Source organism: Bos mutus, chromosome 22 (genome assembly GCF_027580195.1).
Source record: "Bos mutus isolate GX-2022 chromosome 22, NWIPB_WYAK_1.1, whole genome shotgun sequence".
NCBI classification, from domain to species: domain Eukaryota; kingdom Metazoa; phylum Chordata; class Mammalia; order Artiodactyla; family Bovidae; genus Bos; species Bos mutus.
Window position 1 is genome coordinate 24,345,586 of NC_091638.1, and position 25,222 is coordinate 24,370,807.

At 36.6% G+C, this 25,222-nt stretch overlaps 1 protein-coding gene across 3 annotated transcripts in view; it reads right to left on the reverse strand.

Annotated features, from left to right (window-relative positions):
• Positions 1–25,222, reverse strand: part of CNTN4 (contactin 4) — a 1,023,175-nt gene that overhangs the window by 857,683 nt on the left and 140,270 nt on the right. For all 3 annotated transcript variants that reach the window (XM_070359500.1, XM_070359495.1, XM_070359496.1), the window contains exon 2: positions 15,146–15,186. The gene's annotated coding sequence lies outside the window, so the exon portion shown is untranslated. The remainder of the gene's footprint in view (positions 1–15,145; positions 15,187–25,222) is intronic.

Consider the following 25,222-nt stretch of genomic DNA (forward strand, 5'->3'; position numbering starts at 1 on the left):
ACTTAAACACTTAAATGTTTTGCTAAATATTCATTTGGAAATAAGACCATTTTATCTTCAACATGACTTCCTGTATTGTTATAATCAAAAACCTCATCAGAGTATCTTTACCATTCAACCACATAGAAGGAAAATATAAATTCAATAATTTCATTAGCAACTGTTGTCTTTAATAAGTATAATCCATTCATTAGGTCAGTATGTATCTAGTACCTACTATATGCCTAGCAATATTCCCCCTCCTATAAATATGAATGTATAATTTGTGTAGAAATCATCAGAGGTTACAGTGCCATCTATATTGAGATTATTTGAACTAAGTTGGGCCAAAATCAAATCAAATCAATGAAATAGTTTGATATGCTCACTTTCCTAATGGTTTTTACTATATCAAAGATTGAATTTAAAAAATATATCAACTAGACAACTAGTTAAAATGGGAAAATAGTCTCCTTTTTAATATCTATGCTCCAGGGCATTACTTCAAAGAATCTATACCAACTTTAGTTTTCAATGGAATCCATGGTATATAATGTACAAAAAAATATAAAACCTGCCTCTATAATTTATCAATATTACAAATCAAGAAAAATTAGTAGTACTAACTCAATTTCTTTAAAATATGACAGTAGTTTTTGCCAACATGTCACTTTAAGAGAAGAGATTACATAGTATTTTATAACTAGTGCTAAATTAAATAATTCATTTCCTGGCTAGTCAAAATAATACAGAAATGGTAGTGGCCCTTCGAGGAAGCAGAAGGAAAGGCAAATTCATTCTTTCCTTTTATTACCAAAGTCCCCTTAAATGACTTATTTGGGCAAGGACATATTTTCTAAGGGCCATTAGTGATGGAACCCTGAGAGCCCTCTTTCCAGGGACCTGGACCTCTAAATGCAAGTGAGAGTGATCAGAATCAAATGGGAACACAAAAATCAGAATTGAGCAAAATGATCTAAAGAGATACTCCTTCATTTATTTGGTACCCCTTAACTTTGCTGTTTCCATTAAAAAATACTTCAGGAACAGAAAGTCACCATATTTTATTAGCATTCCTGGAGCAAATATTTAATATCCTAGATGGCTATGCTCAACTTCCCAAATGTTAATTGATGCCATTACAAATTGCTTGTGGCACATTCAAGGTGTACCAGGAAATTAACGACAGAGCTTCTGGAATAGAAAATACGTTTTAATAACTGGTCAGGAGGATTTGTTTTTCATTAGCTTCCTTTCTATGGCAAGTAATAAGACACCCCTATTTGGAATTCTAGAGATATTGAGATAATGGTACTCTATAAATAGGTGACAAGGCAACATTAGCGTTGTAAGCAGAATTTCTCCTCAGATTTAGGAGTAATAGTTACAGGTGCCATTACTAATTATTCTTTTAATACAATTTATTTTCTTCTATTAATTAGCACAAGAACAAAGAATGAAAGTTTCTCTTTTAAATAATTAGGGATTATATTGACAACTAAGTATTATGTTCTGGGTTTCCATAATCATTGTCTACTTGTGTCTTTATTTTGGACTTTGTAAGGTAGTAAGATTATAATAGCTCTTGGGGAATATGGTTATGCAATCCAAAACTGAGTTGAAATGAAAAAAGAGAGCTACAGTGCAAATCATTTCTCAGGCAAAAGTTCCAAAATAGTTGTTACTTTTATTTCTCACTGTAACCTTTAATTACAGAGCTCTCAAGCATCATGTGCAGAAGGCAATGGCACCCCACTCCAGTACTCTTGCCTGGAAAATCCCATGGGCAGAGGAGCCTGGTAGGCTGCAGTCCATGGGGTTGCGAAGAGTCGGACACGACTGAGCGACTTGACTTTGACTTTTCACTTTCATGCATTGGAGAAGGAAATGGCAACCCACTCCAGTGTTCTTGCCTGGAGAATTCCAGGAATGGGGAGCCTGGTGGGCTGCCGTCTATGGGGTTGCACAGAGTCGGACACGACTGAAGCGACTTAGCAGCAGCAGCAGCAGCAAGCATCATGACCTCAGAAGTATATAATAATGAAAAGGATAATTAGTGAAAATTAATGATAATAGTTTTCTGAAGAACACAGAAATCTGTGATGGTCCCCAAGATTCCTGCCCTTTGGTGTACATAACTTCTGTAATCTCTTCCCTATGAATCAGGTCGAGTATGACAGACTTCACTCCTGTCATTACATCACCTTATAAGACTAACATGACTGGATTATGGTTCCACATCACTGGGCTTTGAGTTATTCCAAAGGGAGATTCTCTTAGAATCTTGACCTACTGAGATTGAAACTTAACGTGACAGGCTCCCTTCCTGAAGGGAGAGATGTGAAGTAACAGAGATTGCCCCTTTAATATGAAGAAGGAAGCTGTTGTGTTGTAAGGTATTTATGAAGAGCATCACGTGGCAAGCACTGGAGGGCAGCCCTCTGTGTGCTGACAATAGTCCTGACTGACAGAAAGCTACTCAGACAAGGAACCCAGATCTCAGTTTCACAGCTGCAACAGAACAGATGCTGCCACCAATCTGAAGGAGTTTAGAAACAGTTATTTTGCTAATTCAGTCTCCAGACAAGGACCTGGCCAGCTGATACTTCCATTTCAGCATTATGAAACCCTGAGCAAATAGCTCAGCTAAACCATGCTGGACTTCCGGCCCATGGAACTTATGAGATAATAAATATTGATTATTTAAAATATTTTTTAATCCATGGTCATTTGTTATACAACAATAAAAGTCTGATACAGATGGACTGTCATGTATTGAATATTTTTGAAGACTCTGCAGGCATTGTGATAAATCTTATATTTATTGTCCCATTCAAATCAAATTCATAAGTCAAACATTATCATCAACCCTATGTTACAGATGAAGTGCAAGTTTACAGGGTAAATATCTTGATCAAGGTTACACAGATAACAGAGATGACAGCTGAAACTTTAACTCATTCTATTTAACTTCAGAGCCTATGCTCTTGAACCCTGCATTCTTCTCTCCTTGTGACAAAGGGCACTGAGGTGATGGTACCAAAACCTGGGTTTGAATCCCATTTTGCTATAAATTAGCCATGCTATTTAAAGGAAAACAAGGATTCATTCTCCTTATTCCTGGTGTATGAATGAAAGAGTAGTACATGCTCTCAAGTCCTTCCAAATCTAAGTTCCTCTCATGAAAGTAAAAGCTTATATTCTAAATTATCCACATAGAAATTAATGTAGTTTTATATATAAGAAAGCTAAATTACAAGGGCCAATGACTACATATCTCATTTTGTCACAAGAGCCACCTGACCTCTATGATATTCAAAACCCACACTGTAAGCATTTTGGGGAGGTGTACATACCCCTGGAAAGGGATTAGGAGACACTAAAATATGGCTTATTTTAAATTCCATCTTTGGCATACATCCCAGCTAAAGCAGACAGAGAAAATAATACAAAATCCCTCTACAGGAATCTTAAAAGAATAAAATATCTAAAAGTAGGGTCCAATAACAACACTCATTATAGGGGTAAAAGTAGGATTTTAGGTTTTTTTTTTTTTTTCCCGAAAGAAAACATCTATGACAAGAGAACTGTGAGTGGAATCCAAAGTCACACTATGATGGGACAGTTTTTCCCACTCTCTGACTTTCGAGGTCAAAGATTTCTGTTTTTCCGATTTCCCTCCGACTCACTGAATCTCATTTGTGTACTTCTTCATGGCCCCCTCTTCCCTCTCCATTCAACTCCTTGCCCACTCTATGCTTCTCTCCACACTTACTCTTCTTATAAACCTCAACCAATGTCTTAACTTGATCCTATAAGCTAGATCCTTTGCCCCAGCCCTACCAATTCAACCACACACACACACACACACACACACACATACACATAATAATAATAATAATAATAAATACATGGGTCTGTCTTCTCCTGCCATCTACTTGCCTCTTTCAGTAGCACTAACTGATCTGAGAAACAAATGACATTTACAGTCATAAGGCACTAGTCATAATCTGGACCACTCTGCACTAGGCCCTATCTGTGCAGTCCTGGTTGTAAAACCACAATCTTTCATCATTCAACTTTTCATTTTTCATAACACTTCTTTACCTCCTGCACAAAACTGTTCATCGATGCCTCCAAATAGTGCTGTGACAGCAGCTACCTGTATCTTGGCTATTGAAGGCCCTCTGCAAATTTTTAAGGTATTTTATTTAAAACAGCATATGATTCTGTTTTCAGCAACTAATATTTTCAGTCCCATTAGAAAATTCCCCACGCATTAGGAGGGCTCAAGGGAACACTTTCACCATCTGCCTCTTCGCTTGTTCCATACATAACCTCGTTTCTCCATTACAACAAATCCTCTCCTCAAAGCTGGATTTCAACACATCCAGCCAACACAAATACCAACGGGCTACGATATGCTATGTGATGGTGTCAGGAGAATACATGTTGTCCTACCACCTTAACAAGGTTTTCCGTCAACAAATGCACCAACTGGCTATTTTCATGTTAACCTAAGAGAGTGCTCAAGCTTATCATCTAAACTTCCAGGTATGATGAATGACCAAGGCAAAAAACACATTTGTTAAGGAAGCAGCGCACATAAGCTTGTAAAGCTTTGATTGATCATGTTTACCCAATGGATACAAATGTTATTGGCCTTTAAAAAATATTTGGGGAGAGGGTCATGTTTTGTTTTCTTTTCCTTTTTGAAAATGGCTTTTTTGAACCAGTGTTCTTCTTGGGCTTGCACAATGGAATGGTATAGAATAGTGGTTACCAGTGATTTTGTATAAACAAAATTGATTGCTTTTGTCAAGAATATGAGGAGGTATGGAAATGTTCTAGGTGCAAGTAAGGAGATATTCCACTTCCCTTTCAGGGTTCTTTATTGCCTCTATTATTTATGTATAAAAAAACTAAAGTAACTTGGGTTAATAACCAAAATTCTTGAGTTTGGCTCTGGAGCTAAATATGAACTATTTTTCTAAACTGTCTTTAGAACCTTATTTAGCCCCCTCTGTACAAAAGATAAAAATGCATCCAGCTAATCATTCAGCAATTATTAATGCTGTGCCTATTACAGGCCTGAAAACTTGCAGCCATTCAGTTTATAGCACCAAACTGTTCAGTCTCTGCTCTGGTGCAGCTTACATGCTTGGACAAAGACCATAAAAAACAAGCATACCATTTCAGGTGGTGAAAAGTGCTAGGTAGCAGTGAGAAGAAACAGAGGAGGTATAGACAGTTTTCTAGAGATGATGATCCAGCAAAGTCTCTCTGATGGGAAAATATTTGAGCAGAAATTCAAAGAAGTAAGGGACCCAGACATGCAGATATCTGTGGGGGAGAGCAATCCAAGAAGAGGGACCAGCATTTGAATCTTCAACAAATATGAAGATAACACTGAACATTCATGTGTGTCAACATTCTCTGAAGACCTAATAAGGCATGCTGCTATCATATCTTAAAAGTACTACACTTTCTGCCATTTCTCTGTCTACACTTGGGTTGTTATTTGTTCCCCCAAACATGACTCACCATGGAAGACACTGCAAAGCCCAGAATAACTGTTTTCACTCAACTAATACATACAGAATAACTCATTATATTTCATGCCATCGCTCAGTTTTAGAGCCATTTTATCAAAGAGAATACAGTTCTTAGCAATATTGCATTTAATCAAAAAGATACCTAATATGACAAGAAATCCCCAATCCAGACTTCAACATCAGCCAAAGAGGAAGAAAAAAAAGCAATTTGCCCTGCAAAACTGATTTCAAAACTATCATCATCCATCATCATCATCATCAATCACAAGAGGCAGCTGCTTTGGCAGCATTATTTTAAGTCCACATTTAACGAGATGACAGCTTAACCTTCTTAGGAAAGCACAGTAATCTCTCCTTACAAACCCAACCAAGTACAGAGAAGCAGATTTGCTTTAATGTAGAAATTGGCTTTCATCTGATTTCATAAACATGCAAAGGCATTTGATGATTTAATAGGTACTTGGGTTTTTCTTTTGAACATTTGACATTCTATCAGGACTGGTGAGGGCTATGTTACTCAAGGATTATTGCAGTCACTACCTAAACAAGAATTTTTCAACAGAACTGACTGAGTCTGATGGCCAGGGAGAAAGCCATCCATGCTACACTCTGTGTTTATCATTAAAATAGATAACCAATGAGAAGCTACTGCATAGCATAAGGAACTTTACTCAGTGCTCTGTGGTGAATTAAATGGGAAGGAAATCCAAAAACATGGGGATATATGTATACATGTAACTGATTCAATTTGCTGCCCAGCAGAAACTAACATTGTAAAACAACTATACTCCAATAACAATTACTTTAAAAAAGAAACCATCCATAAAATGTACCTTCCAGAGCAAGAGGCATTTGCCTAATACATAATACATATTACAACACAATGAACATGTGCTTCACACATGACAGACATTTCTTTCCTCATTCAATGCTTGCATTTAACTGAACTCCTGCTCTCACTGTTCACATCCATGTCCCAGAGCTTTTCATAGTTCTATGTATTTATTTGTACAACTTACTCAGCATGCAGGGACCATCACCAACATCTCTATACATTCATATCCCAAACAGAGACACTGACCAAATTTCAGCAGCAACCCCTTCCATAAAACTCTCCCTGGAATCCCAGAGAGCAGTTTTTTGCCTTCTCTGAATTTCCTATCAGACTTCAGCTGTATCTCTTTTAAGAACTCATCTTGTATTCTACCTGATCGGAGAGTCATTTGTTTGCATCTATCATCCTGTTTTTCCTGTTGATGAAAAATATTTATGGGCAATTATAATAGCAGTTTATCTTTTTACCTATTAAAATAGTCTTCCCTTATTACACTATTACAAAGATACATGGTAAATTAATAATTTCTCCACATCCCAATTATGCTGCACTTCTGAACAAATATCCTCAGTGAAAAACATGCCTTCCATCATTTCCATCATAGCTAAGGGCAAGAATCAAAGGCAGTAACTATGAAAGCTACTTACAGCAAATGTCAAAAACAGCCATTCTATTATGCAAAAGAAATTTAAAAAAAATAATAGCAAAAAATCTCCCCATTAAAAGTTTCCTTTCAGAATAAGAGGCATTAGGAATTTTTTTCATTATAATTTCCACAACAGCTAGCACACTGCCTTGATGACAATTTGTGGAATGAATAAGTAAATGATTGCATGATTATGTGCACATTACTGTAGCTCAGACACAGAATATCAAATTGTGGGGAGGGAAGATGGTTGCAAGAGGAACATGTCCAAGATAAGCAAGGAGTACAGGTTGAAATTTAGGAGAAAAGGAAAGGTAGATCAATACTGTTGTTAAACAGCATCTTAATAGAGAGTACGAGGTTAAGAATCATATCTGTACCTGAGGAAGATAATTAAGATCAATGACATTCTGAAAAATTAGCATACAGGAAGATGTTCATCTAGAGAATGGAATAGTATGAGAATGTGAGAGGTGAAAGAAATTACACACACACACACACACACACACACACACACACACACACATACCTATTTGCCTGCCTGTTGCTGATGAAGTTGGAAGAAGGAGTAGGAGAAAAAAGGATAATTCTCAAAAGGCAACTCTATTTACTACTGCAGTATATGTATTGATTCCTAAAAAAATATGAGACTTTCAGCATACCTAGATGGTTTGTGATTAATGATAGGATACCTCGTTAAAGCTAGCTGAAAGGTACATCATTTTTCATGACACAGGACCAATGAGACTCAATTAATAAAATGAAATATTAAGTCAAATTTAGAATTCTTCCCCACACAGTCATTTCTCTGAAGAAAAAAGAATATGTGCACTCATTATTTATTGTTTCAGATTAAAACAGTAGGCATTTTAAAACACATGTACAGGCTAAATTCCTAGAACTCAATGTTCATAGAGATTTTCTTTTCCCTGCTTCAAAGTCTGTACTTCTGAAGCACTGTTACCAGAGTTTCAATGCAATATGAGCTTTTAAGAAATTAATTATGGCAGGAGAATCATGTTCAGAATCAGTGTGCACTATTCTTAAATTTTTTTGAAAATATGAGAACCATCACCTGGGAACCTATCAACTGTGACACGCCCAACCTGCCTATCTTATTCATCTTCACAGGCCAGAAAGTACCTGGTGCAAAGGCGACTTAGGAAGTAGCTGTCAAGCTGTGTTGAGTATTTCAACAATATATCTTTTCCCCTAGTATTCAGATTCTCAAAATGGCAGTTTAAAACCACAAATAAATTAAGGACTCCTGCCTCATTTCTTCTCTATCAAGCTATTATTGGTCTACCTTCTGTTAGATGAATGGCTCCCAAAATCAGTTCTATGAAATATCGGTTATCAAAGAGTAGGGGAGTGGGTTTTATTCTGAAAATATGTAAATACTTGTCTTGGAAGCAGTAATATATTTTCAGCTCTAGAACTTCTCAGTTTAATATGGTTATATATGTTGTGTATATTATGGTAAGTGCAAAATTACTTCATTTGCATCCAACTCTTTGCGAACTCACAGATGGCAGCCCGCCAGGTTCCTCGGTCATGGGATTTCCCAGGCAAGAATACTGGAGTGGGGTGCCATTTCCTACTCCAGGGGATCTTCCCGACCCAAGGACCAAACCTGTGTCTCATGTCTCCTGCACTGGCAGGCAGGTTCTTTACCACTAGAGTCACCTGGGAAGCCCATGTACTATGGTAGATAGATAAAAATGTATATAATATATCTGGACTTAAATGATGTCAGAATACTTTTTAATCATAGTGCTGTATTGGATTCCCATACCTTTTCACACATTGAACATGAAATATCAAAAAATTACAAGGCTTTCAGTTTTGTTTCAAATATTTTCCTATAGGCAACCAGCATATATTGGTCATTTTGATTGCACAGTCTTTTTGAACACAGATAAGGGACATCTGTAACATGATTACTTCATAAAATAAGAATTTTAACAATGTACTTTCCACATGGAAATTCTAAGTTTTAAGAATAATATATCTACAAATTTTAGAATCTTTATTTTGACCTTATTTTTGAGAAAGGCATTACCTTTTACTTGTCCATATTGAGCTATACACTGTGTCTCCTCCATTCCATTTTGTCTCCTCCAAGATATTTTGTTTATTTACTCATAAAACATTAAGCCCTCAATGCACCCCATTCATGGATCTGGAAATCAGTCACATAAAGATGAATACAATAGGTCTCTGCTCTAAGAGAGCCCTTATCTCATTTGGGAGAGAAAAATATAATAACAGTATCAAAACAGAGGTCGCTGACATTGGAAAGATGCACCCACTTACAAAATAAGGACATATCTGCCTTGGATAGTCAGAGATGGCTTCAAAGAGGAAAGCCTTCAAAGAATGAGTTTACCAAGCATAACAGGACAGTGGATTGAAGTGTATAACACATCCAAAGAGAGAAACAACATTTGCTGAGACATGGAAAAAATATAGATGTTTAGAAGATTTAAGTGATTAGCAAACTAGATCATGACTTTCTTGTCAAACTAAGTTCACTGAGAATTTTCCAATAGCAAATAGTACAGATCAGAGGGATCAAATTTTCCATCTTTTGTCTCCAAATTACTGCCATACTTGGGAATATTCATGTGAGTAGACTTGGACTGAATTTCTGCACATGCTTAGTGCTTCTAGGAAAAGAGACTGCTCTGGGGCTGGTCCCTTGAGAGATTAAGACGACCTACACAAGGCAGTAAGTGATTCTGTGATGTACTGTATAATTAATGCTTACTGAAGAAGAAAGAAAGGGTAACATCCAAATCCTTCTCTACCCGTATCTAATATTGACAATAGAGTAAAAGATGCAATCCACTATTCAAATTACAATTTTCTTACCTCTGCAAATTTAAGTGATACATGGTTATGTATTCTGAATTTGTCATCTGCCTGGAACTTGGTGAAAAACTGCCATGATTAAAAACCTTCCTCTAAGCTTCCCTCGTAGCTCAGATGGTAAAGAATCTGCCTTCAATGCAGGAGACCTGGGTTCAGTTCCTTGGTTGGGAAGATCCCCTGGAGAAAGAAATGGCAACCCACTCCAGTATGCTTGCCTGGAGAATCCCATGGACAGAGGAGCCAGGCAGGCTACAGTCTATGGGGTCACAAGACTTGGACTCTACAGAGAGACTAAGCACACAAGCTCCCCTTTTCCATGACCCCTTGCAATTAACCATTTAAATATTTAATCTTTCCACCAATCTAAAATATTAGGCATATGCTTTAAGGATATACTTTTCATGATCTCTCCCCCTATGTTTGGCCTGAGTTCTGCCTCCCTTTTCAGAACACCACCATCTTAAAAGTAGAAAGAGGAAACTGAAGAGAACGAAGGCTGTACGTTGCTTACTGTTTTATCCTCAGGAATTGGGGTAACACTTAACGCATGCTAAAGAGTTGAAAAGTATTAGATGCATGCATAGATGGATGAATGAACAAGTGGATGAGAGGAAGAAAGTCAGCAAAATGGATAAAAGGACAAGTGGAAAGAAATGAAAGAAGAAAGAAAAGGCAAGTGGAAAGTGGAACAGAAAGAAGAGTTCACTTGTATCAATAATTTTATCTGTATTAGTTAGGATTCTAAATTGAGTAACAAAGACTCAGTTCAAACTAGCCTAAACAAGAGGGTCAATGACAAAAGGGTTTCTGTAGCTCCCAAATACCCAAGGATACATTTCAAGGAGCTAGACAAAGAGTAGCAGAACACAAGACCTTAGAAGACGGAACTTAGGGGACTCAACTCTACAGGTCTTTCCCAGTCTCCTGTTCATCCGCTTGCCTGGGTACCTGAGGTTACTTTAATCTTATGGACATCAGTCACCTTCCTTGATAGAGAGCTCCTCATCCTCACATCCATACTTCTATGGTTCTTTTTACAAGTTTTGGCCCACGTCTTTTCTAATTCCTTTGTCCAGAGGAAGAGACAACTGTGAAATAGTTAAACTTGGGACACTGGCCCATGAATTCTGATCAGAATTGCTACTATATCTGTTATAAAAAATAGAGCTAAAAGCATACGGCTATAAATTATGCCATTGCATTTTGGACTATCAATTTTACTCTGTTTTTGAATTATGCAAAGATAGCACAGACATTAAATATCAGACTAGTAGTTAATAAAAAAACAATAATATTTTAGAATCAGCTTTGAACAAATATTGAGTTTTCATAACAACCTTTGCTGTATCTGAATCAATATATAATTTCTGCCCCACCCATGTCATGGTGTAACATGAGGATCCAATAAGATGAAGTACATAAATACATATAATAAATGTATGAAATGCAGTGACCATTGTAGCTGGCAACTCTATTTTTAATATTAAGTATTAAGAAACAGAGCAAAAATGGTCAAAGAAACCATCTATAGTCTTGTGATTTCTAATGAAGATTTCCCTGTGATAAAATAATTATTGATAAACTATTTATTGATAAAGTTGATAAAATAATTATTACTCATTTAATTTTTTAAATAACTGTTCTTTTCAGAACCAATATACAGTTTTTCACAGTCTCTTGCCTATTACCTAAGACCATGGATGCAGATGCATTCTTTTTTCCCTAGTATTTCTTACTTAACTGTGTTTGCGTTAAAGAAACTATATTGTGAGGTGATTTATCCAATAAAGCAGAAAACAAGAGGATAAGTAAGATCATTTTAAAAGCAGGAAGCAAATATAATTGGCCCACCCACTCCAAACATACCACATGGGAAAAAAATCAAGTCTGAAACTCTACTATCTTGTTGAGTAGACAGTTTTAAATTTCACAAAACAATTTTATTAAACACAACTGAGATACAAAGAAACACATGAATTGTACCAAAGGGACTTTTGTACCAATTGAAAAAAGGGAAGAGAGGTAGACAATCAAATTGCGGAACGACAAACAGAATGTGTTGGTCAGAAGGCAGTGAGATTTAGATGAGCCACAGTGAAAGGACAAGTTGGCAGCAATGACCTTGAGCAGCAAGTTCTGGCTAGAGGGCATCTGGATGGCCTCCCGGAAGAGGCAGAAGTTCAGCGAGACATAAAAAGACAAGTAGAACTTTGACAGGTACAGAACTGGAAAAAAAGGGGTATCCTTGACAAAGGAAAGTGTATAAAAGGCAGAGAGCCAGGATCAAACACTGGGTAAAACAGCAAGTGACAAACAGCAAGAGCATCAAGAACATGAAATCATGGTTAGAAAAACTGAAAAGTTAACTATGCAAGATTCTCAATGTCAGCATTATAGCTATCTATCCAATAATACAGTTAGCAATAAAATGTAGATAATAAAACTGGAATTCACTAGAATACTTACAGCTTTGTTAATTAATTATTATTATGTTGGCCTCTGAAAATAAGTATATCTAGCTACTCTATTCATATGTTCATATAATTCTAATAAGTAACACACAAAGAATATCCATTATTTTAATTGCTTATTTTTAAATATTTCCCTTATAATTTGCTTCTATGATTTGCATTCCTTTGAAGGGAAATAACGCATTTATATATTGCCTTTGCCAAGGCCACGCTGAAAACCGCCCTTTGTCATAAAAAGATATCTTTACTAATGGCATATAATCAAGCAGGCACTTCATTAGTCATTAAAACTTACTGCAAATATTCAACAGCTTTGTAGCAATTGCAAAGAAAACAATGAAATTTATTTCAAACTGTAATGCCTGTGATTTGTCTCATAAAACACAGAAAAAACATTTCTGCAAAAAGAAAGACATGCAATGAAGGTTTTATTACCATTTGATTTACAAATGTTTAAAATATAGTTTTTAATATCTAGCACTCACGATGCTAAGTTTTTCCTAAATGAAGTTAGTGTTTTAATAAGCTTTGCTGCTTGTTATTACCATATTCACAGATGAGTTATTTTTTTTCTCAGCAATGAATAACTAATATGTAGACTGAATCCATATAAAATGACATCATCTTACCATTTTCACCTACAAATTGGTAATTTTTATATTTAACCTAAAAATATAGAATTGTAGAATCTTAAACTTAGGAAAACAGTATAAGAGATCTAGCAGATCCTTTGGCCTGACTCATAAAAAACCCCCTCTGGTATCAAACTGCAATCATTTGCTATCTTCTGTTGAAATGTTTGAAATAAGCTTAAAATAATATATGAATGGGAGCAAGAAGAAGCAGTCAACACAGAATAAACCCAATACTCAAATGGATCTTTTTCCTTATGCATTCATCTTATAAACAAAAATAAAAGAAAAAAAAGAGATAAAGGAAAGGAAAAAAGAAAAACAAATCTCAAGCAAATATCTTACCTCACAATAGTAAAGGTGCCTGAACATTATTTAGAATTGTTTTAAATGGCCAGATAAGGGTATAAGGGTTTACTATTTGGACTAAATATACAACACATTTATTTCTCTAATTCAAACAAAAGGAACTAAAATTAGCATCTCTAGATAACACTTTTTCATCTAAATAGATTGAAAAAATCAAGTGAATTATTCAAATCTAGCAAAGGAAGCCACTAAGAAAACATATTTTAACACTCTTCAGCCTGCAACCTATCCAGAAAGAGAGAAATCAGATAAAAGATAACCTTGAGCTAACAAGGTTATAAGGGATTCTTTCAAAATAAGAGATTTTTCAAAATGAGTCACTCCTGTGTCTCCAAGTCGGGCAGAACAAAGAGCACAGAGGGAAGCCTGCCTTTCTAGATCCACTCAAACTCCAGAATTCAGTAAGTACACAAGAATATTGGTGACTTGACAATCAATCGAACCTTTTTGCACTCTTTTCCCATTAAACAGATTTACCTTACTCTGTCACCTCTTAATTCATAGCAGTTTTACCAACATGAAGATATTCACTTCTAAACTTTAACTTTTTGAAGTAAGAAATGAAGGTATTTCAGGAAAGAAAGAACCTAAGAAATCTTGATTTGACCCACTAACCATACAAATGAGGAAAGCAAACTTGAGGTAAAGTGAGATGCTCAAAACCCCACAGCCTTTGAGAGTAAGAACAGTCTCCAAATGCTTGATTCAAGAACCCCTGGCTTTGTGATGACCTGACAAGTTAGGACACCATCCTCTTTGTTGTGATTTGGTCATTTTAGCTATGAGACTGGGTGGTACATGTGCCTGAGCATGTATCTGTGCGGAGCTTAGATAGGCATTAGTACATTTAAGACTCAATTTTTCACTGATTAATTAATCACTCCTAAATGGTCAGTAATCCTTTTTAAGTCTAAGATCTTTCCCATAAATTAAACTTCCTAATGCCACAGGATTATCTGCAGTTGGGTAACCAAATACAAATCACGTTATTATCATGGAACTACCAAAGTAAAATTACTAAAATAAACAAACTGATAATTCTCTAGTATTCGATGTATGCACTAAACGAGAAGGAAAAAAGACAGAGAACTTTGTTCAAATTATAAACATGGTTAGGTTTAAAAAATAATCAAAAAGATGATTTAAGATATCTGCTATTAAGAACAGAGACATCTGATCACTAAATACAAAAAACATAAAATAATGCTTGTAGGGCAAAGGTGTGTTCTAAAATGCACATTTTGGTAATAGAACCTAACGTAGGAAATAAATAAATGTCATAAAAAGCAAAGATGTACAGCTGAATAAATATGTGAAGGAAGACAAACAAATGCATTGCACATTACATTTAGTTATTCAGATAATGAATTTCAAGTAGTTAACTTTCCTACTTTAAAAAACTGTGCAGCTTTTAAATGCACTGATAAATGAGATTTAATAATAAATGCTATTTGCAAATTAATTTTGAGGACCAAATATTACATTGAAAATAACCATAAATGTCTTATGATGTCAAATACACTGCTATTGCTTTCTGTATATTCTACTTATATAAATTATAAGTTAATTCCATAACTCCTTTTAGGAGTCCTAGTTAAGATCAACATCAAAAATATTGTACAATTTCTCCACAGAAAAATATATTTGTATATTACAAACAGGATGGGGAACACATGTATACCTGTGGCGGATTCATTTTGATATTTGGCAAAACTAATACAATTATGTAAAGTTTAAAAATAAAATAAAAAAAAAAAAAAATAAATAAATAAAATGGTACATACCCCCAAATATGTTATTCATCTCAAGTTCAACTGCACATCACCTACAAATAAAGAAATAGGTTTTAGAATAAAGTGTAAATCTAGACTTAAAAAAAAAATCATCAGTTGCATTCCAGAGGTATCATGGTGCTAGAAGGAAGTCTCAGTGACATGTTATGATAGAAAAACTTTCTCAGTCAATTACAGAGAACCTGATTTTACCAAGATACTCCTTAAACTGTACAGTAGGTTATCCTGATGAGCAAGGATACTGTTACAGTGAATCCTTAAAAAAAGGCCAATAGGATGATCTATATCTAAATATATGAAAAAAACAGACACTGATACCAAAGATACTGATACTGCAATATGTTTAAATAAGTAAAATTAAGCATTTGATTTTCATATTAAAGTCAAAACTGTCCCATTTGAAATTAAATAATAAACTATAAGATGGTTAAGAGCAACTATATTCATTTCTTATAATATATGTTATTATAAGAAACAATCCTCTTATCCCTTTCTTTAAAAATCACTGCCAAATTTTTTGATCAGAATACATTGTACAAAAATTCAAACCTAACTACAATCTGTGCAACAATTATAACAATTTAAAATAGTATAAAAAAAATAGTATGAAGGCTGTCTAAGACTTACAATCCTTACTTTTTTCATCCTCAAAAATCATATACTACGCCTTTCTAAACTTCAACTCCAGGTGGTACTGATAATAGTTTAGACTTGAAACAAACTTACATTTCTTTCAGTTCTAAATTGTATCTTCATGCTTCCTTTTCTGAGCTCTAGATCTACTTAGCCAACTGACTATGTGAAATCTCTATTTGGATACCCTAAAGGAATCTCAAACTCAACTTGCCTGAAAACAAGTACATGACTCCCGGTACCAACCTCTTTTCCCATGAAATGGCCTACTTCTAGTGTTGACAGCACAAATTTTTATATTGGTTTCCTGACACATCTACTTTAACTAAACTGTATGCAGTTTAGTTAAAGTAGATGAAATAGGAACAGCACTGAATGTTTATATTCCAGCACAGGCTGCAATGCCTCCTTCACAGTGGCCACTTTAAAACCCAAATGCTGAGTGGTTGTATGCAACAGTTAATGACTGAATTGTCCCAAGAACATGTACAATATTAGGTGCTCCTGTGACTTCTCAATCATTAAAATTTAAAATCACACGAGAACATTTTACTGAAAACTATTTCTCCAATCAGCATAGTCACCATTGATGTATCACATGCTTATCATATAGAGACAGTTGAAAGGACTTTGCAATTTGCATTGGGAAGATTCATTATACAAAGATTCAAAATGTTATGGGAAGTACACTAATTGTAACCGCCCACCCTGGCCAGGCACCATAGTAACTATTTGCATGGCTTATTTTAAGACAGGAGGTCCTGGTAAGGAACACAGAACTAATAAGCCACCACCAACCGGAAGAGTTTGGGAAAGGTTAAAAGGAGACACCACATGCCCGACCACCTCCCAGAATCCTTCTCGCTGGCAACCATCTTGGCTGAACAAGGTGTGCACCACCAGGAAGGACTCAGTCAGAATGACTGGCTAAAGACAACCTGGAAACTGATTCCATCATCATAAAACCTGAGATTGCCAGCCACATGGCAGAGCTGCTCTCCTGGGTTCCCTTACCCTACTGCTCTCCACCCGGGCACCCTTTCCCAATAAAATCTCTTGCTTTGTCAGCACATGTGTCTCCTCAGACAATTCATTTCCGAGTGTTAGACAAGAGTCCAGTTCTGAGCCCTGGAAGGGGTCCCCCTTCCTGCCACAAACATATAGATAAACAATGCTATGGCTTTTTTAAGTTAGAAAAATAAAACAATATGGGAGAGTTTAATTTCCTCAAAATTTTGACAAACTTTGGATTTCCCTCGTGACACAGTGGATAAGAACACGAGTTCAATCCATGGTCCGAGAAGATTCCACATGCTGCAGAGCAACTAAACCCGTGCCCCATAAATACTGAGTCTGCACGCTCTGGAGCCTGCGCTCTGCAATGAGAGAAGCCACTGCAACGACAATCCCCACACACCAGAATGAAGGGTAGCCTCAGCCTGCAGCAACGGGAGACAGTCCATGTAAAACAATGAAGACCCAGGGCAGTCAGAAATAAATAAATAGAAATTCTGACAAACTTAAAAAATGTTTACTATAGCATGTTGAAACACAGCCTAAGATATTCCCTTCCTAAATAGGTATCTGGGATTCTCTGGGACTGCATCAAAGTTAGCTTTCCTATTAATAATCTGCTTAATTGAAATAGCTTTCATATTATCCTGCTATATACATCTCTTCACACCTGGATAAACATATAAATGGATAATGTTAGCACATCATTAAATCACACGCAATTCAAAATAATCATTTGATTCAAGCTCTATTCAGAAGAGAAATAGGACAGAGGAGCGCTAAGACAAGAGATCTTATCAAGGCCACACATTAGCCAAAATAAATGAGAACTTAATTTCCCCAAATACCTATGGCCTTTTCCCATTGAAAAATAAATTCAGAGCAATACTACTCAAAGCAAGTGAACAAGCTTTATCAAAGTTTCAAGCAACAAGAAAGACAAGTATCTGGTTTCCACTTAGCATAAACTTGAATCTTGTGATGGAGGTAATAATGAAATGCAATGGAATGCTTCTTTGGTGGAGAGAGGGATGCTAAGTAAGCAAGAAAATAGAAGAGAGGGAAAAAAAAAAAGACAAAAGCAGTATGGTCTTTTTGAAGGTCACACTGATAAAATGATCAAACTTCACTTAGAGTAACTGAAGAAGATTAAAATATAATTCCTTTATGGCAAAGGCAATCAACAATGCATTTGCCTCAAGCTAAAGAACAGTCTGTCTTCCTTACTGTAGGAGCTTTACCCAGTATTGTTAGCTCTGTAAGGGGATGTTTAATGAATTTTCCTATCAGACATTATCAGCAGAATTTCCTGCCAAAGCTTTCTTGGTCCAGCATCTGGACAGAAGTCACTTCTATAAGTAGTTCTCTATATAAATGAGGTAAGCAGAGAAACTCCACAAGCTGATGAAGTTTGTTAGTCTCAGCTAGATGCAATGAAGACCTCTTAATAAATATTATCGATTCTGTTGCCAAAATGTAGGTTGTCATTTCAGAATCTAAAGCTACCTGGCAAATTCTTATCTGAAAATAGGAAAACCTACTAGATGCCTAAATGGGGAAGAAGTCATATGGAATTACAGGAATGGGTGGAAATACTGCCAATGCTAATAATATCAGGTCAATTTTCCAGGAACTGCTCTTGTTTGCTTTTCTTCCACCTTTTGCTGTGTTTTCACTTTTTATAAAAAATAGCATGAATACTTTTGAGAAAGGAGAACTCACTGGCCTCAAACCAAGGAGTTTGGATGGACTTTTCCATTAAATATCTTGAAAGTCATTTCTCTAATGAGCTTCTTCATATGCAAAATTAGAAGGGTGAGCTAGATGAGCTTCAAGTCTCTGCAAGAGATAATAACAATCATATCCAGGATGATTCTATCATACTGCTTTGTTACAAGGTTTATTGGAGAGAACACTCAAACAAACACCCAGAAAATGGTCTGAAGATTCTCAACATATTTCATGTCCCACACCATCCACACCTGTCCTCAATCAGTGCAGATAATGCTAAAGAGGAATTATTCAAAGTCAAGTACTACATACTGAATTGTATCTGCTTCGTTCAGGAAGGCTGTCTATATGATGGTACACATAGTCATGAGAGAGAATGCAGAATATATCACAAGACTGAAAGGGAAAAAAAAAGGAGGCAAAAGCTTTTTAATCGACCACTTAAAAGGTTATGTAGAGGCCACAAGGTGAAGGTATGAAGTATGTTTCTAGTGGAGAATGCTGTCTACTGACAATGAAACACTCGATATTCTTATGATTTTATTGAGTGAAGAGTCTATAGCGCATTTCAGTCCTGGATCAGTTAAGAATCTGGTATGTAAAAATAAAAGCCCATCAATTCTTAGCATTCCTTTGGGGTTTCTGTGGGTATATGTTTAATAACTGTCATATCTCCAAACAGTTCAGTCTGACCCCCATTTAGTTTAGAAATATAATGATAGTAGCCAGAGTTATCAGCCATGCTTCGATGGTTTAAATGCTCCTAACTGGTGCCCCATTAACCAATTTTTTAGTATGCAAACAGATTTATATTTGAAAGGCTCAAACCACCTCAGGAAAGCGATTAGGGCACTTCATAAAAGCAGAATCTATTTGCCAAGGTCAAAAAGCTCCTGAATCTCTTCCCCAATTCGATATTTTTTATGACTTTCTACCCCCAAAGTTGTCTCATTTAGGTCTTGTTAATCCCTTGGCAGGGCTGTTTTCAGATATGGAGGGGAGGATGATATGCAAAGGGTGTAAAGGGTGTGGTCTCAACTATAACAGACCACACAAATGAAAATAAATACTTTCACACTTAATGTTTTACATTATTGAATTGATAAAGATGAAAAGATTTACACTATGTTGTTAAGTGTACTGTAACAGTTATTCACATACATTTTCAGTGGGTGTATCCTTTGGTACATACTCTCTGGAGGATTATTTACCAGTATCTATTAAAAGCAAAAAGACTTTTTTGGGGGGACTCGGGAATGCCTCCTCTAGAAATATAAAAGTCTAGGAAAATACAGTCATTGGAGCACTTCTTACCGGTTGTAATAGCTACCTAATAGGGTTGTTTTAAAGAACAAAATTGGCCTTTTACTGGTGTTAGTGGTTTGCAGATGCATGTAGTCACTCAGTCATGTCTGACTCTTTGAGACCTCACAGACTGTATGTAGCTGGCCAGAGTCCTCTGTCCATAGGATTTCCCAGACAAGAACCCTGGAATGGGTTGCCATTTCCTTCTCCAGGGGATCTTTCCACCCAGGGATAAAACCCACGTCTCCTATGGCTCCTGCATTGGCAAGCAAATTCTGTACCACTGAGCCACCTGGAAAGCCCTGGTGTTGGTGGTAAGCACTGATAAATTTTAGCATGTAATTATTATTAGACAATGATACAAATCTTTTTTTTTTAATACTACAGAATTTCAGAGAAGTAGAGCATATATTATATATATATGCTCTACTTACATATATATATATAAGTAGAGCATATAACCTCATATTCATTATGGTAAAAATAAGCATATGTGTGTACTACACATACCTGTATCTAGAACATGGTATTTAAATTCTTTCTGGTAAAACATTTACTTCTCCTTCATTGACTACACTACAGCCTTTGTGTAGATCACAACAAACTGGAAAATTCTTAAAGAGATGGCAATACCAGACCACATTACCTGTCTCCTGAGAAACCTGTATGCAGATCAAGAAGCAACAGTTAGAACTGGACATGGAACAACAAACTGGTTCAAAATTGGAAAGGAATACATCAAGGCTGTATATTGTCACCTGGCTTATTTAACTTCTACAAAAAGTATATCATGTGAAATGCAGACTGAATAAAGCTCAAGCTGGAATCAAGAATGCAGGGAGAAATAGCAATAACCTCAGATATGCAGATGGCACCACCCTAGCAGCAGTAGCAGCAATGGCAGAAAGCAAAGAGTAACTAAAGAACCTCTTGATGGAGGTGAAAGAGGAGAGTGGAAAAGCTGGCTTAAAACTCAACTTTCAAAAAATGAAGATTATGGCATCCCATCCCATCCCATCACTTCATGGAAAACAGATGGGGGAAACTGGGAGACTTCATTTTCTTGGGCTCCAAAATCACTGCAGATGACCACTGCAGCCATGAAATTAAAAGATGCTTGTTCCTTGGAAGAAAAGCTATGACAAACCTAGACAGCATATTAAAAAGCAGATATATCACCTTGCTGACAAAGGTCTGTCAAGTCAAAGCTATGATTTTTCCAGTAGTTATGTATGGATGTGTGAGTTGGACCATAAAGAAGGCTGAGTCCCTTTGATCCAAGAAATGATGCTTTTGAATTGAGGTGCTGGAGAAGACTCTTGAGAGTCCCTTGGACAGCAAGGAGATCAAACCAGTCAATCCTAAAGGGAATCAATTCTGAATATTAATTGGAAGGACTGATGTTGAAGCAGAAGCTCCAATACTTTGGCCACTTGATGTGAAGAGCTGATTCACTGGAAAAAAACCCTGATGCTAGGAAAGATTGAGGGAACAAGGAGAAGGGGGTGACAGAGAATGAGATGGTTGAATGGCATCATTGACTCAACAGACATGAGTTTGAGCAAGCCCTGGGAAATAGTGAAGGACAGGGAAGCCTGGCATGCTGCAGTCCATGGGGTCGCAGAGAGTCAGACACAACTGAGCAACTGAACAACAACAATAACCTGCCAATTGGCTAAATTTCTTTACAGAAAAGTATGCTGCTAAGTCACTTCAGTCGTGTTCGACTCTGTGCAACCCCAGAGATGGTAGCCCACCAGGCTCCCCTGTCCCTGGGATTCTCCAGGCAAGAACACTGGAATGGGTTGCCGTTTCCTTCTCCAATGCATGAAAGTGAAAAGTGAGAGTGAAGTCGCTCAGTCGTGTCTGACTCTTAGCGACCCCATGGACTGCAGCCTTACCAGGCTCCTCTGTCCATGGGATTTTTCCAGGCAAGAGTACTGGAGTGGGGTGCCATTGCCTTCTCCAAGAGAAAAATATAGTTTATGTATAATCATATATGTTAATTTCACAGGACTGTTTCACACTGAAATAATAAATGTCTAAAAGATCATAATCTGGATCAAAATTATCATTATCTTATTAGAATGTAATTGAGTTGAAGAGTAGTTTAAATATTTTCTGGGTTTTTCTTTTCTGTAGCTAAACGACATTCTAACCATTATCAATCACTCATTTTAGCTGAATGACAAAGAGAAAAAATGTGAATAAAAGTATATTCATTTGACATTAATCCAAAATAACCAATTTGCTTCTTATGAGCCTGAGCTATTGCTGAGGTGGATTTGTTGAATTAGAACAGCAACTTTTCCTCAGGAATCTTCTAATTTTGTTCCAATCACTGGAGTCATGTTTATGTATTTCCTTGCACAGATATACTGCTTCCTCAGACAACTCTTGAGAATAGGAACTCTTTATCAGATGATTGAATATCAAATAGTGAGATGACAACCCAGCTAGGTTAAAAATATGAAAAGGCATTTAAACTTAAACATAAAAGAGATCATATGAATGAAAAAATAGAGGGGATGCAGAAGAATGAATTAGGAAAACCCCTTCCCTTCCTTTTCTCTCAAGAGCTTTTCCATACTTAAGCAGGGAAGTTGGGTTGTGCTCTCCAGTATGGTACCAATATTTAGAGTTGTGCTATCCAGTGCATCCCCTCTATTTTTTCATTCGTATAATCTCTTTTATGTTTAAGTTTAAATGCCTTTTCATATTTTTAACCTAGCTGGCTCGTCATCTCACTGTTTGATCACTAGCCATATATGACTACTGAGGGCTTGTAAGGTAGCTAGTAAGAAATGAAGAGATGGTGCAAAAAAAATGAGTGTAATGTATCTTACTCAAAATTGTTTTATGTGGATATATTTTGAAAACAACATACGTATAAAATTTCACCTGTTTCATTGTACTTTTTATTGTGACTTCTAGAAAAATCAAAATTATATTTTTGGCTCATAGTGTATTTCCATTGGACAGGACAGAAGTAAAACATCATTATCTACGACACATGTATATGCCACGTGTTCCTTTTTGTGCACTTATGCTTTGATGTTTCCAGTAGCTAAGTCTGTCTCTAAAAGGGAAGAACCCATATATCTGTACAACTGCATCTTCACTGGGCTTGGGAAAACTGGTTACTCCCATGATATGGGTCCAGCTTTTCCTCCTCAAAACAAGGTTCTACCCAACACAGCGCTGCAGTCAGAAAGCTTGCGTTTCCAGCTAGGTTACCTGGGTAAATCACTGAAATGCTCTTGAGTCCCTGTCTCAGGTACAACATGTCTGCCTTTCTAGCCATCAGCCAGACTGCTGTGAAAGTCATTTAAGTCATTTAGTTTTATCTCAACAAATGGCATACTGAACAACTAACCCTTTGCAATCCATCTAAACTGCAGCAGAAATACTGCATCTCTGCTGCCAGTCACACTGCTGTTTACAACGGGGGGCAACTGATTTGTTCATTCCTAAGTCATAACTTGGACTTTTCTTTTCTTTTAATTTTATTTTATTTAACTTTACAGTATTGTATTGGTTTTTGCCATATATCAAAATGAATCTGCCACATGTATACATGTGTTCTCCATCCTGAACCCTCCTCCCTCCTCCCTCCCAATACCATCCCTCTGGGTGGTCCCAGTGCACCAGCCTCAAGCATCCATGGACTTTTCTATTCTATAATGTTTCTTTTTCAAAGCAAGCGAATGGGGTATGGATCTCTGATAAAGCTTATAATGATGATAACAGTATTAGAATTATGAGTAAAGAAACTATAGATTAAAAACAGATTCAAGTTCCATGATTACGTATTCCTGTTAACAACTGACTCTTTCATACACCCATGAATTCACTCAAACATTTGGAGCATGCCCTACTACCATAGCATGAAAACAATCAGGCTTTGGAATCAGAGATACCTGAATGTTAATTTTAGCCACTTCAAGTGTTCTATGTGTATGTGGGGGTGTTAGTCCCTCAGTTGTGTCCGACTCTCTGACCCCATGGACTGTAGCCCACCAGGCTCCTCTGTTCATGAAATTCTCCAGGCAAGAATACTGGAGTGGGTTGCCAGTTTCTGCTCAAGTGTTCTATTCAGCCCTGTAAACCCTGTAATGTTGGAATAAACTATTAAGGCCAGAAGATTTTTAGGCAATTAAATTAGATATTAGTTGTAAAAAAAAATAGCATATTTTCTGGCACATAACATTCAGTAAAATGTTATTTAAAATAATATTTACTATTAGGTACTTACTGCTCTCAATACTGAAGGTACTATAAGACACAGGATCTGCCTTCAAGGCATTATTTAGATTATCATCCATCAGCTATATTTAAGAAAGTCTATAAGAATGGCTTTTTAAAGAATCCTGGTAACTAACTAAATAGTATGAAATAGTAAATCTCAGGCTATTATCCTGATTTAGCACCATGTAAGGACAACCTTAACCCTCAGAAGATCCTTTCAATAAGCCGAAGGAATTTTGCACATTAAAATACAGTTCACCATGTTTCACTTGGTCTTTCAAAACTGAAATTCAGCAAACTCTTGAGGAAACAATGGTTCCCTCTTCTTTCATGCTTAAAGTTACCCTAAATACTTTGTTAAATAGATTTCCTCTTAAGACATTTTTTAATAACACACAAAACTGATCATCACCACATCCTAATGCAATAATCACTTATCATGATCCTCTAGTTCAGGAAGGGAGGTAAGACGTCAATGATGGGAAACAAGTAAATTCTTGCCTCCTTCCATAAACTTAGCTATGTAAACTCCTGCCATGAACAGCCATCATCTTTCCCATTTTTCTGTACTAAACCAGCGAGCAATAAGATTTCCAGAGAAAGGCCCTATGGGCAATTTCCCAAGACTACTGTATTAGAGTTCTCAAAATAAAAGTTGTACCAACTTGTAATCATTTTTATACAGAGTAGGATCCACACTGACACAGAAAAGTGATTCTGCCATCTACTATGAAAACAGATTATGAGCCTCCCTTTCGTAGACAGATACAATATCATATCTCAAATGTCCCACACATTGGAATGACTACTTTTTTCCAAATGTGTCTTTCTTTCGTTTTGGCTGTGCTGGGTCTTTGTTTCTGTGTGTGGGCTTTCTCCAGTTGCAGCAACTGAGAGGTACTCTCCAGTCACAGTGGCTTCTGCAGTTGTCGAGCACATGCTCTAGGGCATTTGGGCTTCAGCAGTTGTGGTTTCTGGGCTCTAGAGCACATGCTCAATACTTGTGGCACACAGGCTTAGTTGTCCCAGGTCACGTGGGACCATCCTGGATCAAGGATGGAACCCATGTCTTCTGCCATTGGCAGGCTGATTCTTTACTACTGAGCCACCAGGGAAGCCCCTGGAATGACTGCTTTT